The sequence below is a fragment of the Cibotium barometz genome, chromosome 27, assembly GCF_041138505.1.
Source record: "Cibotium barometz isolate CiBa-2024 chromosome 27, ASM4113850v1, whole genome shotgun sequence".
Classification (NCBI taxonomy): domain Eukaryota; kingdom Viridiplantae; phylum Streptophyta; class Polypodiopsida; order Cyatheales; family Cibotiaceae; genus Cibotium; species Cibotium barometz.
Window position 1 is genome coordinate 98638 of NC_141072.1, and position 18421 is coordinate 117058.

Here is an 18421-nt window from a genome sequence, read left to right on the forward strand (position 1 = left end):
TATACATCTCCATTCACAACTACATCTACATGCATACATCCATATCTCCATTCCCATCTACATCTATACATCTACATCTACATGCATCCATCCACCTCCACATCCACATCTACATCTATACATCTACATCTACATGTATACATCCACATCTCCATTCACATCTACATCTATACCTCTACATCTACATGCATCCATCCACATCTCCATTTACATCCTCATCTACACATCTATTTCTACATGCATAAATCCACGTCCCATGCATACATCCACCTCCACATTCACACTCACATCCATACATCTACATCTACATGCAACATCCACATCTCCATGCATAATAAAATTCTTTTAATTAATCTAGGATGATAGTTCCTAGAATATGGTAGGAATTCCTCCTTTTATACTTTGAATGAATTTATTTTATGCGTAATTTCTATAAAAATTTTGCCATAGCTCCGCTACTATGACTGATAAATCTCAATTTTTTTCTAAGGGATAAAGCTCATTATTAAAGAAATAATTAGAATGGTCTCTAATTGGATCATCAATCCATAATGGTCTCTAATCGGATCATTAAGAAAACAATTAAAATGGTCTCTAATTGGGTCATCAATCCATAATGGTCTCTAATTGGATCATTAAGAAAACAATTAGAATGGTCTCTAATTGGGTCATCAGTCCATAATGGATTGAATCATCAATGTGCATAAACTAAAAGCATAGCAAAAAGCCATTAATTTGGCCTCAAGCATAGCTTAATCTTGGATTAAGGAAAGGCTTTATGAAAAGCTTCATTTGGATTGAGAATGGTTTATGAGTATGACCATTTCTTGAGTGAGAGAGAGAAATTACATAAAAACCATTAGAATTTAAACATAAATGGAAATTAACTTCTATAGCATTTATTAAATTATGTAACTCTTCACTACTATTCACCAATTAACTTCAATAGCATTTAAAAAACCATACCAATTAAACTTCTCAAGCTTGAGAGGGGTTGAGAAGAGAGAATCATTGAGAAATTATAGAAAGATCAAAATTCAATATACTTACCTTATAATTTGCTTGATTCTTTATTCACGGTAGAGGCCCCCAACCAATCAATTGGTTTAGTATGTTGATGGAGCCACCAATGGGGATTGAAGAAAGAGAGAAGTATCAAAAACTAGTGAATTATTAAAGAATTCACAACTCTTGGCTTAGGTAGAGTAGAGTAACAATGCATAAGACACTATATATTTTGGCTTAGGTGGAGTAGAGTAACAAAGCATAAGACACTATATATTTTGGCTTAGGTGGAGTAGAGTGACAAAGCATAAGACACTATATATTTTGGCTTAGGTGGAGTAGAGTAACAAAGCATAAGACACTATATATTTTGGCTTAGGTGGAGTAGAGTGACAAAGCATAAGACACTATATTTTTTTCAACAAGGGGAGGCTTCTATTTATAGGAAAATTTGAGCTCCTAACCAAACAAACTGATTCTAGAATTTTCCAAGTCAGTTTGGTTGAATTTTGACTAGATTTGGACCTAGTTTGGTTACTTTTTGATTCGGTTTGGTTCCATTTTGATTTGGTTTGGTTCAAGAGAGATGAGAGATAAAAATATCACATTATTTTTGAGTTTAAAACTCATTCAAGCATGTGAAATATGCACCTCCTTTAAAGAATTCCCCTTCCTTACATATGTGTCAAAATTTTATTGCTCATAGTTTTTTACTAATAAACCTTGTACATTTTCAACTCTTCATCTTATGTGAAATATGCACCTCCTTTAAAGAACTCCTCTTCCTTACATATGTGTCATAGTTTTTTTACTAATAAACCTTGTACATTTTCAACTCTTCATCTTATGTGAAATATGCACCTCCTTTAAAGAACTCCCCTTCCTTACATATGTGTTTATTTACTAATAAACCTTGTACATTTTCAACTTTTCATCTTATGTGAAATATGCACCTCCTTTAAAGAACTCCCCTTCCTTACATATGTGTTTATTTACTAATAAACCTTGTACATTTTCAACTCTTCATCTTATGTGAGCATTTACTCATTTTTGGATACCCAAAATATCTCATATTTTTAATATTGCTCATAGTTTTTTTACTAATAAATCTTGTACATTTTCAACTCTTCATCTTATGTGAGCATTTACTCATTTTTGGGTATCTTCTTTTACAAATTGGATTTATCTCCTCCCTACACATGGATTGATGCTATTGGCCCATAGGAACCTTAATTGGACCATAATCTAAAAATTTCTGAAAATCTAGACCCTTAGACTAAGGTTCTTTATACTTATTTCCAATTAATTCCAATTGCACATTGGAAAATTCTTTTTGAATTTCTATTTCAGGGGAACTTATTTTAATAAGATGAGTTAATTTTCTATCCAAAAATATTCATAATCTGAATATTCTCTCTCTAGCATATTTTTCTCTCTCTAGGCTAAAACAGTTAGAACAAGGCCTTTATATTTCTGAAGAGGGATTGATTACAGGGGAAGATACTAGACATCAAAAAGAGGTTGGGGGAGGAATCTTACATTCTACCCCACTTAAAAAATGCGAGATGTCCTCATCTCGCAACTTGGGATAATTTCGCAAGATGCACGAATATGAGACTTAGAGAAAATTTTTAATCAAGATTAACCACCAAGAAAAGTCTTAAAGAGAGCAAGATTCAAAATAAGAACAAGATTTAAACTTTATTCATTCACGGAACTTATACAGTAAAGATAGAAGAACTCTTTACACTTCCATAAGCCCGTCCATCATATGGTCACAAAAGCAGTCCTCACAAGCTGCACAAGTATAGGGTAACTCATCTATGGGAATGATTCTGCTGGTTATTGCCGCACCTATCTCAGTGGTATGAGGTGATCTAACAAAAGGACCTCTGAGAGGCAAGCAAAAAACGGGATAAAGGCATATCTTCTCATGAGGAAGAAAACACGCCAGTAAGAAGACCCGCTCAGAAAACCCAAGATGCCTTGATCTCATGACGCAGTAGTATCGGGGACCCAAACCCAAAGCTTCAATAACCATGGCCAAGCGGACATTGTTACGAAAGTGTTGCTGACCCCAGGGTGTTACCCTAGTTATGTTTTGATAGGTCCGCCATTTGGTCTGCACTACAGAAGTTCCTAGGTGAGGAAAAAGTGAGCGCTCATACTGTTCTATAAAGTCTTTCTTCACAGACTCTCTTGCGTCTTGAAGGTGAGAAATCATCATGGATAAAACTAGTTCTTGTTGCCAAGCCATGAAGGAGATTAAGAAAGAAAGGAGATTGATGGGAGTAAGATTACTGTGAGCGACAAGTAAAAGTTACGACTTATATAGAGGAAGGAGCTAGCGTAACCTAGAAGCCAACGGTAACTTGCCACTGAAGTTTTATCGTCTTTCCATGATTTGTGTCTGACACATTTTTCTATAGAAGGCATTAAGAATTTTGAGATGAGGAGATAAAAGAAGCTTGTAGGCTAAGTCACCTACTTTCATTGAATTCAGATATAAAGGTCACAATATCTGGGCGATAACTTCTTATCCTCCCTAAGAGATAAAGAACTTCTTTTGGGCCGTACTCGATGGGCCGTACTCGAATGAAAACCAAAACCTTGGTATCCAAGACACCGATTCTCACTTCTGGACTCATTGTTCTAAAGCCTTAAAACAGGTGGGACTCCTGAGAAGTATTCTAGGGAAAGGGTCTTCCTTTTTTTTTAAAATAGAAACTTTCTTTTATTTTAGAGAGGGAATAATTATAAGATCAGAAAGGGAGATTCTTACTCCTGTATACCTCGAAGGCTGGGGAGGAATCTTACACCAATCGAGAAACCTCTTCGAGTAAGCGGATCCCCCTAGTTCTTAAGCTTGACTACTCCAAGTACACCAAAGCTTTAAACTTGGGGGCCTCCCTAAACCCTAAACTTTTTCGGCTTTGCCAACAAAATCCCGAGCTGAAGCATATACCTAGACCTATGATTTGCTGGAGAAATCCAAGGAATCTGCGCTCCTATCTTGTTAGATCAAGGTTTCGAATCTCTAATTTGTAACTTTCTATTTTTAGTAAGTACTATTTTTAGCGTGGACCCACCTTTGTAAAGCAACCCTTGGGAGCATCGGCTTAACAGTATATGAGACCTCCCATGTTTGGTTCTGCTATCGGGAAAACCCTCCACCTATTTTATGCATCTCTCTAGTCTTATAGTTACCTTATGTAACTTATTTTTGCATGTAGAGTCAACATGTCCACTCTAGCGTAATGGTTAAGGCTTGTGACTCTAATGAAAGGGGTCATGAGTTCAAAATCATAGCTTGCATGAGATGCTATTGAGCTTCTTTTACTTGTTTAGAGAGCTCTACTTATCCGATTCGAGCGCCGTTTGTTGCGTTGGGTTCTTCATGTCCTAAGCTTGCTTTTTCACAACAAAAGGCTGAATTATCCCACATGCAAAGAGGCAAAAGCTAGCCCTGCCCTCTCTACATAAGGGAGAGCTCTCATTCTTGTAATCTCAAACTTGGGTGTTCCTTTGAAGAGCTCACTCTAGAGCGAAACTAGTTTGGAACTACACCCTCAAGTTAATACAAGAAATCGACTTTTTTAAGTCTTTTTTGTCTCTTAAATCAAATTTTGTCTTGTGTTTTGTGTATGTGAGGCACTTAGTCCTTTTTTGGGCTAGTAAAGTGTCTTTCTTGTGTGTGTGAGTAAGGCCATTGTTTTGGTGCTTAGCAAGAGGCACTTGGTCATTAATTTGGCTGGTTTAGTGTCTTTCTGCTGAGTATGCTCCTTTGATTTGGCATTATGTCATATTGCGTAGCATGCTAAGTGTCATTTCGATTGATGCACCTTCCCTTCCCCTTACCTTTATTTTTGAGGGCAACTAGTCGTTCTTTTGCGGCAAGTTGTTGTCCCCACGTCTTAGCCTTTGGTTTGGTGGGCAACTAGTCGTTTTTTTTGCGGCAAGTTGTTGTCCCCACATCTTAGCCTTTAGTTTGCTTGGGCAACTGGTCGTATTTTTCGGCTAGCTGTTGTCCTTGTGAGATGGGATTTTGGACTTTTTGGTCATAGTGCGTGGCCATCTTAAGTTCATACTATTCACACCTCAACACCATATCTTACATACACTCTACTTGACATCACTTCACTATCACGTAACCGGCCCCCGAAAAATTTATTTTTTGCTGTCGCAGCTACTTTTAGCTGCCGCAGCTACCGGTTATTTATCTTTATCACTGCACAACCGCACACCTGAAAAAACCCCTAAACCCTAAACCCTGAACCCTGACCCCTGAACCCTGAACCCTGACCCGTAAACCCTAAACCCTAAACCCTAAAGGTTTAAAAACATTAAGTTTAAAAACAAATGCAAGGCGAGGGGTCCTAGAGGGGGGTGAGGGGGAGAAGAGGGAGAGAGAGAAGAGAGAAGAGAGAAGAGAGTGCCCCTCCCCCTCCTCTTCCTATATAAGCAAAGCCTTGTACTCTCATTTTTTCATTGCACTGATGAGTGCCCCTAATGCACGAAACTAGTTTGCAAGTTTAAAAGTGTTTGCATCAAGGCTTATCTCTTCCTCTTCTCTCCCTCTCTTCCCCCTCCCCCCCTCCCCCCCTCTCTTCTTCTTCTCTCCCTCTCCCTCTCCCTCTCCCTCTTCCTCCTTCCCCCCTCCCCCTCCCCCCTCCCCCCTCCCTTCCCCCCCTTCCCCCCCCTCTCTTCTTCTTCTCTCCCTCACCTCCCTCTAGGGCCGCTCGCCTTGCCTTTGTTTTTAAACTTAAATTTTTTAAACTCTAAAGCTTTCTACATGGCGCATGCCCCTAGCTCCTCCTCCCCCTCCTCCCCCCCCCCCTCCCCCTCCTCCCCTCCCCCCTCCCTCTCTTCCCTTTCCCCCCCTCCCCCTCTTTCTCCTCCCTCATTCATGCTCGGGACTCTCTCTCTCCCTCCTTACGAGCTCGTCGAGTCTCCTCCACCTCTCCGCCACAATCCTCCTTCCTCCACCCAAGGGCCTCCTACCCTCCCCTCTCCACCTCCGACTTTCTTCTATGCCTCAACGCCTCCCCCACCGCAGCAGTAGGAGGCTCCCTCTCCTCCCTCGCCACCTCCTCCCATCCACCGGCCGACTCCTCCAACCTCAACACCACCTCGTCTCCGGCTTCCCTCTCCTCCGGCGTCGCTGCCCCCTCCTCTGCGGCACCCCCCTTGGCTGGATCTTCTTCTTCTTCCTCTTCTGCAGTGGCGGGCTGCTTTCCGCCTGCAGCGCCGCCGCCGCAGCGCTCCCCTCCACCGCTGCCGCCACCTTTGCAGCGCCCTACGATGCCGCCGCTCTCTGCCTTGGACGCCTCCTCTCCGCCGCCGCCGCTCTCTGCCATGGACGCCTCCTCTTCGCCGCCGACATCACCGTCGGCGCCGCCATCACAGCGCCTCTCTCCGACGACTTCGACGACGCCGCCGCCATTTTCTGCCGCCCCGTCGGTGCCACCGTCTCCCTCTCCTGCTGTCGCGGCCCCCCCTCTGTTGTTGCAGCCTCCTCCTCGGCAGCCCGCCAGCGCCAGGGCTCCCCTCTCCGCCGCCGCCGCTGCCTGGGCCCGACCCCTCGCCACTGTGGCCGCCTGGCCTGGGCCCCCCTTTGGCCCGGTCGCTCCCTCCGGTGCCCCGGCCGCCCCCGCCCTTGCCTCTCCTGTGTGGCTGCGCAGGCCCCCCTTTGCCCCGGCCGCTCCCTCCGGTGCCCCGGTCGCCCCCGCCCTCGCCTCTCCTGCGGCGGCTGCACAGGCCGCCCCCGCCCTCGCCTCTCCTGTGGCTGCGCAGGCCGCCCCCGCCGTGGCTTCCGCTGCTGCCGCCCCCGCCGTGGTCGCCGCCTCTACCGCCGTGGCCACCGCTGCCGCCACCAGCGGCGGCTCTGTGTTGGCAGCCACCTCCTCCACTGGCTCTGGGATGGCGGCCTTCACCACCGCCTCCTCCTCCTCCTCCTCCGATGCTGACAGAGCCCCCCTCTCCTCCACTTTCTCCTCTCTCCAGCCTGGCCCTGCCACCCCCGGCGCCCTCCCTGCCATCAGCAGCCCTCTTTCCCCCCCTTTTTCTCCCGATCTTCACGCCCATGTCTCCGCTTCCTTTGCCTTTCCTATCCTCCCGGCCTCCTCTTGCTCCCTCTAGTTCCCTCCCATTTCCTCCTCTTTCCGCCCTCTACCTCCCCTCTCTTGCTCTCTCCCAGATCCTTCCTGCTTCAGCTCGTGGGAGGAGCTTGATTCCATTTTTGACAACCTTATGCTTCAAATCCGTGGAGTCCGAAAGGCCACGCACCCTTTTCCTCACCACGCCTCCTTTGACGCCCCCTCCTTTGATCTCAGTCTTAACCTCTCCGAAGATGAGATCGAAGTCATTAGGGAAAACCGTCTCGATGAGCCGCAAGTGCCTCTCCCCCTCGAGACCCCTCCCTCCCTTGCTTCAAACCTCCTCGACGAGCCCCAAGAGCCTCTCCCTGAAGCCCCTCCCTCCCTTGCCTCAACCCCCCCTCTTCTCTCCTCTCAGATTTTCCTCATCTTGAAGAGCTGAAAACTCTCCTCTCTGCATCCGTCGCGCCGAATTCAAAAAACTCCACTCTAAGCATCTTCGAGCCCTTGATGTTCAATCAAGGCTCGAGAGCATCATCTCGGAAGGCCTCGTCCCCAACAATCTCAAGCTCAAGCCTCCCAAGCTCACCATCAACGACCCTGATGCCCAAAAAGTCCTTGATGGAGAGCTTTTTCATCTCACTGAGGCCTATAAGGCTAATTGTGCCTCCGCTCTCCTCTCCGCACAAAAATCTCTCTCTAACTCCTTCCTCGAGAAACTCTCCTCCTTTCACCTCACCTTTTCCGACCAGCTTGATGAGCTTTGCAAAATCCTCTCCTCCATTCCCCTCTACCACATTCCCTCTTCTTGGTGGCTTGCCAAAATCCACTCTTGGCGTCTAGAATCTCTCTCGGCCTTCCGGTTTGAAATCAATCACTTTCTTGTCACTTCCTCTCTGGAAGCTCAAGTCCAGAAAAAAGCCGTCACCCTCCGCAAAGATGCTCAAGAGGACGCTCTCCTTGAGGCCGAACAAATCCCCAAAGAGAAAGCCGTCAATACTCTCATTCAGGAAGGGCTCTCTCGCGTCAAAGATGACCTCTCCCGTCTCATCCAACCTCTCCTTCAACATCTCCCTCAAGCTACCCTCCCCTCTTCTCCTTCTCCCCCCTTCCCCCCTCCCTCTCCCCCTCTCCCTTCTCTCCCCCCTCCCGGGAAGGGCCGCCTTCCCACCCCTCCTTTCTCCCCCCCTCTTCCTCTCTTCCCCCCTTCCCCCTCCCTCCCCCTCTCTCCCCTCTCTCCCCCCTCCCGGGAAGGGCCTCCTTCCCACCCCCCCTTACCCCCCTTACCCCCCTCTCTCCTCCCCTTTTCAAATCCCCTCTCCCCCCCTCCTCACCCACAACCCCCGCCCCCCTCCTCCTGGCTCCACCTCCTCTTCTCTAAAGCACCGCTCTTTCTCGAGGAATGGTGGGCGTTTTACCAAAAACCACCACCTTCCCCCAAAGGGAAAAGGCAAAGAAACCTTTTCTGGCTCCCTCTTCTCAATCCCTCGCTCTACGCAGCCATCTCTTTCGGCCGCAAAACCCCCTCCCAAGTAGACACTAGGATCTCTAACTTCTCTATTCATAACTTCTCCTCCTTCCCTCTCTCTTTTGCCCAAAAGAAGCTTCTGAGCCTCGGCCTCCACTTCATCCCTCCTCCTCCTTCTCCTCCCCTTCCCCTCCTCGCCTCCGCCTTCTCCAATCTCGACCGCTCCTACCGCCTTCCTCTTCTCTTCAACTCCAACTCTTCCCCTTCTCCCTTCCACATTCCCAACCCTTCCTTCACCGCCCCTCCCGCTCCCGCCCTTTCCAAATCCATTTTCGATGCCTTCTCCCTCCTTTCCTCTTCTCTTGATTCCCACTCCTTCTCCGGCCTTCACTCCTATCTCCAAAAGGCTCTCATCCAACGACAACCTCATCATCAAGCCCGCGGACAAAAACCTTGGCATTACCCTTCTTGACAAGTCGTGGTATGTCCAAGAATGCCTCCGCCACCTTGAGGACCCCTCTACCTACATCTTGGTTCCTGAGGTCCCTCTCTCCCTTCTGCATGATCGCTTGAAATCATTATGCCTCTCCGCCCTCTCCCTCCTCTCTTTTGAGGAGTTTTGCTTCCTCACCCTCACCCCCCCCTCTGGCTTTCGGGTTTGCTCCTTCTACATCATCCCGAAAATCCATAAGCCTTCTCTTGTTGGCCGCCCCATTTGCTCTTATAACGGCTATGTTTTTGAGCAAGCCTCCAAGTGGCTTCACCACAAACTCCTCCCCATCCTCCTCTCCCATCGCTTCCATCTCCCTGATTCTCTCACCCTCTCCAACCTCCTCTCCAACACCCCCTTTCCTCCTCACTGCTTTCTCTTCACCTTCGACATCATCTCTCTCTATCCCAACATTCCCACCGCCAAAGGCCTCAAATCTTCCATCCTCCCTCACTTTCCCCCCCCCCCCATGGTCTCTTTCATTGTTCGTCTCTCGGAGCTTGTGCTACGCAACAACTTCCTAGAGTTCAACAATTCCTTCTGGCTCCAAACTGGCTCCAAACCAAGGGAACAGCCATGGGTAGTAACTTTGCGGTGGTTTATGCTTGCCTCTTCTTGAGTCATCTCGAGGACTCAAATCCCCTCTTCCACTCACCCTCCCTCGCCTTCTATCGCAGATACATCGATGATGCCTTTGGAGTTTGGACAGGGGATCTCCCCTCTGTCCACGCCTTTCTTGATTCTTATGGCCATCCCCTTAAGCGCCATATCAAGATCGATGCCTCCTTCTCCCACTCCAAAGTAGCCATCCTCAACATCGAGTTCTTTAAGGGCGATCTCTTCTCCGAATATGGCATTTTCGACTCTCAATGCCATCAAAAGCCTCTCAACCAACTACAACTATCTCCCGTGGCACTCCTTCCATCCTCTCCGTCAAAAAACCTCCTTCGTCGTTGGGGAGCTCCGTCGATACATCATCCGAGAGAGCTCCCTCTCAGGTTACCTCCACCTCCGACAGCGTTTCTACTCCCGCCTTCGCGCTCGCGGCTACCCTCCCGCCTTCCTAAAGGTGTGCTTCAAAAAGGTGGCTTACTCCCGCTGCAAGCTTCTTCTCAAACCCTCTTCTCGCTCGGGCCATGGGACCCCCGTTGTTCTTAAGATCCCCTTTTCCCCCGCGACAAGGGCCTTAAACTTCGGGGCTTCCCTAAACCCTAAACTCCGCTCTTGCTTCAAGAAAGATCCCAAGATGGCCCGACTCCCTCTTCCGATGATATGTTGGCGCAACGGGAAGAAGCTCAAAAACTTCCTTGTGCGTGCCAAAATCGGTCGTCCTTTTCCTCGTCTTCGACTCTCTTTTCACCCTCGTCGACACCCCTCACGAACCTCTCCTCGCCCCTTGTAAAAACCCTGCCTGTTTGGGCACGGTTCACCTCCCTGTCTTCTTGCCTGTTTTGGTAAAGTTGACTCGCCTATTAGGCATTGTTCCTTTTTTGGCAATCTTGCCTCTTTTGGAACTGCTGACTTTCCTTTTTTGGCAGCCCCCCCATCTCCCCTCACTTTAAGGCCTTTTTCCCTCATTTTGAGGCAATCTTCCCTCCTTTTTATGCACCCCCCCTCCCCCTCCTCTTCCTATATAAGCAAAGCCTTGTACTCTCATTTTTTCATTGCAAGTTTAAAAGTGTTTGCATCAAGGCTTATCTCTTCCTCTTCTCTCCCTCTCTTCCCCCTCCCCCCCTCCCCCCCTTTCTTCTTCTTCTCTCCCTCTCCCTCTTCCTCCTTCCCCCCTCCCCCTCCCCCCTCCCCCCTCCCTTCCCCCCCTTCCCCCCCCTCTCTTCTTCTTCTCTCCCTCACCTCCCTCTAGGGCCGCTCGCCTTGCCTTTGTTTTTAAACTTAAATTTTTAAACTTAAACTTAAATTTTTAAACTTAAATTTTTAAACTTAAATTTTTAAACCCTAACCCTAAACCCTAAACCCTAAACCCTAACCCCTAAACCCTAAACCCTAAATCCTAAACCCTAAACCCTAAACCCTAAACCCTAAACCCTTTCGGCTTTGCCAACAAAATCCCGAGCTGAAGCATATACCTAGACCTATGATTTGCTGGAGAAATCCAAGGAATCTGCGCTCCTATCTTATTAGATCAAGGTTTCGAACCTCTAATTTGTAACTGTCTATTTTTAGTAAGTACTATTTTTAGCGTGGACCCACCTTTGTAAAGCAACCCTTGGGAGCATCGGCTTAACAGCATATGAGACCTCCCATGCTTGGTTCTGCTATCGGGAAAACCCTCCACCTATTTTTTGCATCTCTCTAGTCTTCTAGTTACCTTATGTAACTTATTTTTGCATGTAGAATCAACATGTCCACTCTAGCCTAATGGTTAAGGCTTGTGACTCTAATGAAAGGGGTCATGAGTTCAAAACCCATAGTTTGCATGAGATGCTATTGAGCTTCTTTTACTTGTTTAGAGAGCTCTACTTATCCGATTCGAGCGCCGTTTGTTGCGTTGGGTTCTTCGTGTCCTAAGCTTGCTTTTTCACAACAAAAGGCTGAATTGTCCCACATGCAAAGAGGCAAAAGCTAGCCCTCCCCTCTCTACATAAGGGAGAGCTCTCATTCTTGTAATCTCAAACTTGGGTGTTCCATTGAAGAGCTCACTCTAGAGCGAAACTAGTTTGGAACTACACCCTCAAGTTAATACAAGAAATCGACTTTTTTAAGTCTTTCTTGTCTCTTAAATCAAATTTTATCTTGTGTTTTGTGTATGTTAGGCACTTAGTCCTTTTTTGGGCTAGTAAAGTGTCTTTCTTGTGTGTGTGAGTAAGGCCATTGGTTTGGTGCTTAGCAAGAGGCACTTGGTCATTAATTTGGCTGGTTTAGTGTCTTTGTGCTGAGTATGCTCCTTCGATCTGGCATAATGTCATATTGCGTGGCATGCTAAGTGTCATTTCGATTGATGCACCTTCCCTTCCCCTTACCTTGATTTTTTGAGGGCAACTAGTCGTTCTTTTGCGGCAAGTTGTTGTCCCCACGTCTTAGCCTTTGGTTTGGTGGGCAACTAGTCATTTCTTTTGCGGCAAGTTGTTGTCCCCACATCTTAGCCTTTAGTTTGCGTGGGCAACTGGTCGTATTTTTCGGCTAGCTGTTTGTCCTCGTGAGGTGGGATTTTGGACTCTTTGGTCATAGTGCGTGGCCATCTTAAGTTCATACTATTCACACCTCAACACCATATCTTACATACACTCCACTTGACTATCACGTAACCGGCCCCCCGAAAAATTTATTTTTTGCTGCCGCAACTACTTTTAGTTGCCGCGCAGCTAACGGTTATTTATCTTTATCACTCCACAACCGCACACCTGAGAAAACCCCTAAACCCTAAACCTTTTCTATCATGGTGCTTTTGAACACTATCTCAGAGGCAGCAAACGAAGGTCAAGACAACCCTTCTACCAGCCAGGGAGCATTTCAATTTGCTAGTGGAGAAAGAGAACGTGCTAAGCGAAGAATGGATGATTCTACAGATACTGCTAATGCACAAAACCAATACAGGTTTACACTTGGTTCTTCATCATCATCCTATGATCACCTTTTTGCTCTACCTACTCTTCCCATCGCTCAACCTTCTCACCTTAAAGATTTCTTGAAGAAGTCTATCGAGGAGTACAAGAAGATGTTTTTAGCTTTTGAGAAAAGTCAAGCTTACCTCAAAAAGCTTAGAGAGCAAAGAGAAGAAGGCACCGTACCTAATAGTCTTCGACTCAAACCACCCCGCCTTACTGTGCAAGATGAACAAGGACAGGCCTTTCTCAATTAAACTCTACAAGATCTTTGTAAAAATTACAGGAGCAGCTTCTTGGAAGTCCTCATTGAAGCCCAGGCAAAGCTGGTAGAGAATCAAGAAAAGATGCTGGATGCTTATGCCTCCACTTTTGAAGCCAGTCTCCAGGAAATCCTGAACCTCATGGGTGCTTTAGAACTCATGGACAGCCCACACGCTTTATGGGAAAACACCATGAAGACTTGGAAGAACAAGATGGTCAAAGATTTCAAAACTGCCATAAATAATTTCAGGGTCTCTCATCTCCTTAACTCTAAGATCAAGCAAGCAGCTTTCACCAAGAGGAAAGCTGCACAGGATCAAGCCATGGGAGATGTAGAATCTCTTCCTACTGAACCCTCTATAGCCAAGCTAGTCAAAGAGCAAGTTCAGAAGCAAGTTCAAGCACAGATCAACAAGCTAAAGAAAAGTCTAGCAAATGACACAGGTGGGACAAACAAAAAACGGAAAGATAGTCAACAAAAGAAAAGCCAGAACAACAACAAGAAGAAAACTAGAACAATAGCCAGAATAATCAACAAAAGAAAAGCTAGAACAATAGCCAGAACAACAACAAGAAGAAAACTAGAAGCAACCAAGCTTCTGAAAAAGGTAATCAACAGAAAGACCGGCAAAACAACCACCAAGCTTCTAAAAAGGTAATCAATAGAAAGACCGGCAAAACAACCACCAAGGTAAGCAGCAGGGAAACAAGCCAAATAAAGGCAAGTCTACCCAGCCAAAAAACTAGCGGGGAAACCGGCAAGGGGGTGGAAATCAACCTCAAAGGAAGAAGACTTCCACCCCCCCTCCTCTACACAACCTTCCTCTTCTCGACAAGGCCGCAATACCCAGAAATCTGGTTCGGGATAGAAACAAAATCGGCAAAATTCACGAAGCAGATCCGCTCCACCGAGCCGATCTCGGTCTCGAAATCCTCGGCATTAAGGCACCTCTTCTGGCTCCCTCTCCAAGATCCCGAGCGCTATGCTCTATTGCTTTTCTCTAGAAAGACCCCAACTGAGGTGGATCAACGTGTTTCAAACACTGCCATCCACAATCTCTCTCAGTACAAGCTTTCATTTAGCAAGAAAAAGCTTCTAGGACTTGGTTTGGGATATATTCCTCCGTTAAAGTTTTCGGATTCAACACATCTAACCAAAGACTATGATAATTTTGCAAGACAACTTCGTCTTCGATGGTTTTCAGAAATGCACTAGATAGACCTCTTCCTCCTTTTCGAGTTGCAAAACCGAATTGGAATCCTTCTAAAGTTTATCAGCCTCAGGAAGACATCATCAACACTGGAAGAGTCATCATCAACACTGCAAGAGTCATACTTCAAAATTCAATCTCTTCATGTGAGCGACTTCCTCAGAACAAGCTTCCGCTTCATTTGAGAAGAGCCCTTAATAGATTGATAAAGAACCATAACATCATTATCAAGCCAGCAGATAAAAACCTTGGTTTGGTAATTCTTGATAAATCATGGTATCTTAATGAAGGTGATCGACAACTTTTAGATCAACAGGTCTATCTCCCAGTCACCCAAGCTCCATTGATTGAACTGTTTGATAGGCTTGCCTGCATTTGTCAAAAGTCTAGTGTGCTCTCAAGGGATGAAGTAAAGTTTATTTTGCAGAAGCCAGAGCAAGGGTTCAGAGTTTAGTCTCTTTATTTCTTGCCCAAATCCACAAACCTACAGTGGTGGTCGGAAGGCCAATCTGCTCTTACAATGGCTTTGTTTTTGAGAATGCGTCTATATGGCTTCATCATAAGCTTTTCCCCATTCTCTTCCAACAAAAGCAACATCTAAAAGACTCCCTCACTCTGATTAAAGAGTTATCTGAGCTTCATCTACCACAAGAAATTATCCTCTTCACATTTGATGTGGAATCTCTGTACCCTAGTATTCCCACCAATGAAGGACTGCATGCCCTCAAGATGATGATACAGGGTGACTTCAACTATGTAGAGCTCAACCTCATCATGACAATTGCCTCTCTTGTTCTCAAGAATCACTATCTTGAGTTTAATGGCACTTTTTGGCATCAAATCAGAGGCACTGCTATGGGCAGTAATTTTGCTGTTGTCTATGCCTGCCTTTTTCTATGTTATTTGGAAAACCTTCAAGAACAGGTACATCCCACACCAGAGCTACTCTACTACAAAAGATACATTGATGACGCTCTAGGTTTTTGGCATGGGTCTCACACCACTTTGCTTCAACATCTTAGCAATTATGCAATAGATCTTTAGGAGCATATCAAGATAACACATGTCATCTCCAATTCATCTGTGGATTTTTTGGACATTCACCTCTTCAAAGGTACTAATTTTCAAACCACAGGAAAGCTTTCTACTAGTTGTTTTCAGAAAGAGCTGAATAGGTATCAATACCTCCCTTTCTCTTCCTGGCACCCTAGTCATCAAAAGGAAGCCTTCATCATTGGAGAACTTAAGCGTTATGTCATCAGGGAAAGCACGCTTCAAAGCTACATCAAGCTAAAGCTTTTGTTTTTCCAATGACTTCGAGGTAGAGGATATCCGGATTCTCTCCTTCGGAAAACTTTCAGCAAGATCAAGTACAATATGCGAATAGCTCTACTTCTAAAGGCTTCCAATCGAGAAACCTCTTCGAGTAAGCGGATCCCCCTAGTTCTTAAGCTTGACTACTCCAAGTACACCAAAGCTTTAAACTTGGGGGCCTCCCTAAACCCTAAACTTTTTCGGCTTTGCCAACAAAATCCCGAGCTGAAGCATATACCTAGACCTATGATTTGCTGGAGAAATCCAAGGAATCTGCGCTCCTATCTTGTTAGATCAAGGTTTCAAACCTCTAATTTGTAACTTTCTATTTTTAGTAAGTACTATTTTTAGCGTGTACCCACCTTTGTAAAGCAATTCTTGGGAGCATCGGCTTAACAGCATATGAGACCTCCCATGCTTGGTTCTGCCATCGGGAAAACCCTCCACCTATTTTATGCATCTCTCTAGTCTTCTAGTTACCTTATGTAACTTATTTTTGCATGTAGAGTCAACACGTCCACTCTAGCCTAATGGTTAAAACTTGTGACATTGAAAGAGGTCATGAGTTCAAAACCCATAGCTTGCATGAGATGCTATTGAGCTTCTTTTACTTGTTTAGAGAGCTCTACTTATCCGATTCGAGCGTCGTTTGTTGCGTTGGGTTCTTCATGTCCTAAGCTTGCTTTTTCACAACAAAAGGCTGAATTATCCCATATGCAAAGAGGCGAAAGCTAGCCCTCCCCTCTCTACATAAGGGAGAGCTCTCATTCTTGTAATCTCAAACTTGGGTGTTCCACTGAAGAGCTCACTCTAGAGCGAAACTAGTTTGGAACTACACCCTCAAGTTTATACAAGAAATCGACTTTTTCAAGTCTTTTTTGTCTCTTAAATCAAATTTTGTCTTGTGTTTTGTGTATGTTAGGCACTTAGTCCTTTTTTGGGCTAGTAAAGTGTCTTTCTTGTGTGTGTGAGTAAGGCCATTGTTTTGGTGCTTATCAAGAGGCACTTGGTCATTAATTTGGCTGGTTTAGTGTCTTTCTGCTTAGTATGCTCCTTCGATCTGGCATTATGTCATATTGCGTGGCATGCTAAGTGTCATTTTGATTGATGCACCTTCCCTTCCCCTTACCTTTATTTTTGAGGGCAACTAGTCGTTCTTTTGCGACAAGTTGTTGTCCCCACGTCTTAGCCTTTGGTTTGGTGGGCAACTAGTCGTTTCTTTTGCGGCAAGTTGTTGTCCCCACATCTTAGCCTTTAGTTTGCGTGGGCAACTGGTCGTATTTTTCGGCTAGCTGTTTGTCCTCGCTCGTGAGGTGGGATTTTGGACTTTTTGGTCATAGTGCGTGGCCATCTTAAGTTCATACTATTAACACCTCAACATATCTTACATACACTCCACTTGACTATCACGTAACCGGCCCCCCGAAAAGTTTTTTTTTTGCTGCCGCAGGTACCGGTTATTTATCTTTATCACTCCACAACCGCACACCTGAAAAAACCCTAAACCCTAATGCCGCAGCTACCGGTTATTTATCTTTATCACTCCACAACCGCACACCTAAAAAAAACCCCTAAACCCTAAACCTTTGCTATCATGGTGCTTTTGAACACTATCCCAGAGGCAACAAACGAAGGTCAAGACAACCCTTCTACCAGCCAGGGAGCGTTTCCATTTGTTAGTGGAGAAAGAGAACGTGCTAAGCGAAGAATGGATGATTCCATAGATACTGCTAATGCACAAAACCAATATAGGTTTACACTTGGTGCTTCATCATCATCCTATGATCACCTTTTTGCTCTACCTACTCTTCCCATCGCTCAACCTTCTCACCTTAAAGATTTCTTGAAGAAGTCTATCGAGGAGTACAAGAAGATGTTTTTAGCTTGTGAGAAAAGTCAAGCTTACCTCAAAAAGCTTAGAGAGCAAAGAGAAGAAGGCACCGTACCTAACAGTCTTCGACTCAAACCACCCGCCTTACTATGCAAGATGAACAAGGACAGGCCTTTCTCAATCAAACTCTACAAGATCTTTGTAAAAATTACAGGAGCAGCTGCTTGGAAGTCCTCATTGAAGCCCAGGCAAAGCTGGTAGAGAATCAAGAAAAGAAGCTGGATGCTTATGCCTCCACTTTTGAAGCCAGTCTCCAGGAAATCATGAACCTCATGGCTGCTTTAGAACTCATGGATAGCCCACACGCTTTATGGAAAAACACCATGAAGACTTGGAAGAACAAGCTGGTCAAGGATTTCAAAACTGCCATAAATAATTTCAGGATCTCTCATCTCCTTAACTCTAAGATCAAGCAAGCTGCTTTCACCAAGAGGAAAGCTGCACAGGATCAAGCCATGGGAGATGCAAAATCTCGTCCTACTGAACCCTCTATAGCCAAGCTAGTCAAAGAGCAAGTTCAGAAGCAAGTTCAAGCACAGATCAACAATCTAAAGAAAAGTCTAGCAAATGACACAGGTGGGACAAACAAAAAATGGAAAGATAATCAACAAAAGAAAAGCCAGAACAATAGCCAGAACAACAAGAAGAAGAAAACTAGAAGCAACCAAGCTTCTAAAAAAGGCAATCAACAGAAAGACCGGCAAAACAACCACCAAGGTAAGCAGCAGGGAAACAAGCCAAATAAAGGCAAGTCTATCCAGCCAAAAAACCAGCGGGGAAACCGGCAAGGGGGTGGAAATCAACCTCAAAGGAAGAAGACTTCCACTCCCTCCTCTGCACTGCCTTCCTCTTCTCGACAAGGCCGCAATACCCAGAAATCTGGTTCGGGACAGAAACAAAATCGACAAAATTCACAAAGCAGATCTGCTCCACCGAGCCGATCTCGGTCTCGAAATCCCTGGCATTAAGGCACCTCTTCTTGCTCCCTCTCCAAGATCCCGAGCGCTATGCTCTATTGCTTTTCTTTAGAAAGACCCCAACTGAGGTGGATCAACGTGTTTCAAACACTGCCATCCACAATCTCTCTCAGTACAAGCTTTCATTTAGCGAGAAAAAGCTTCTA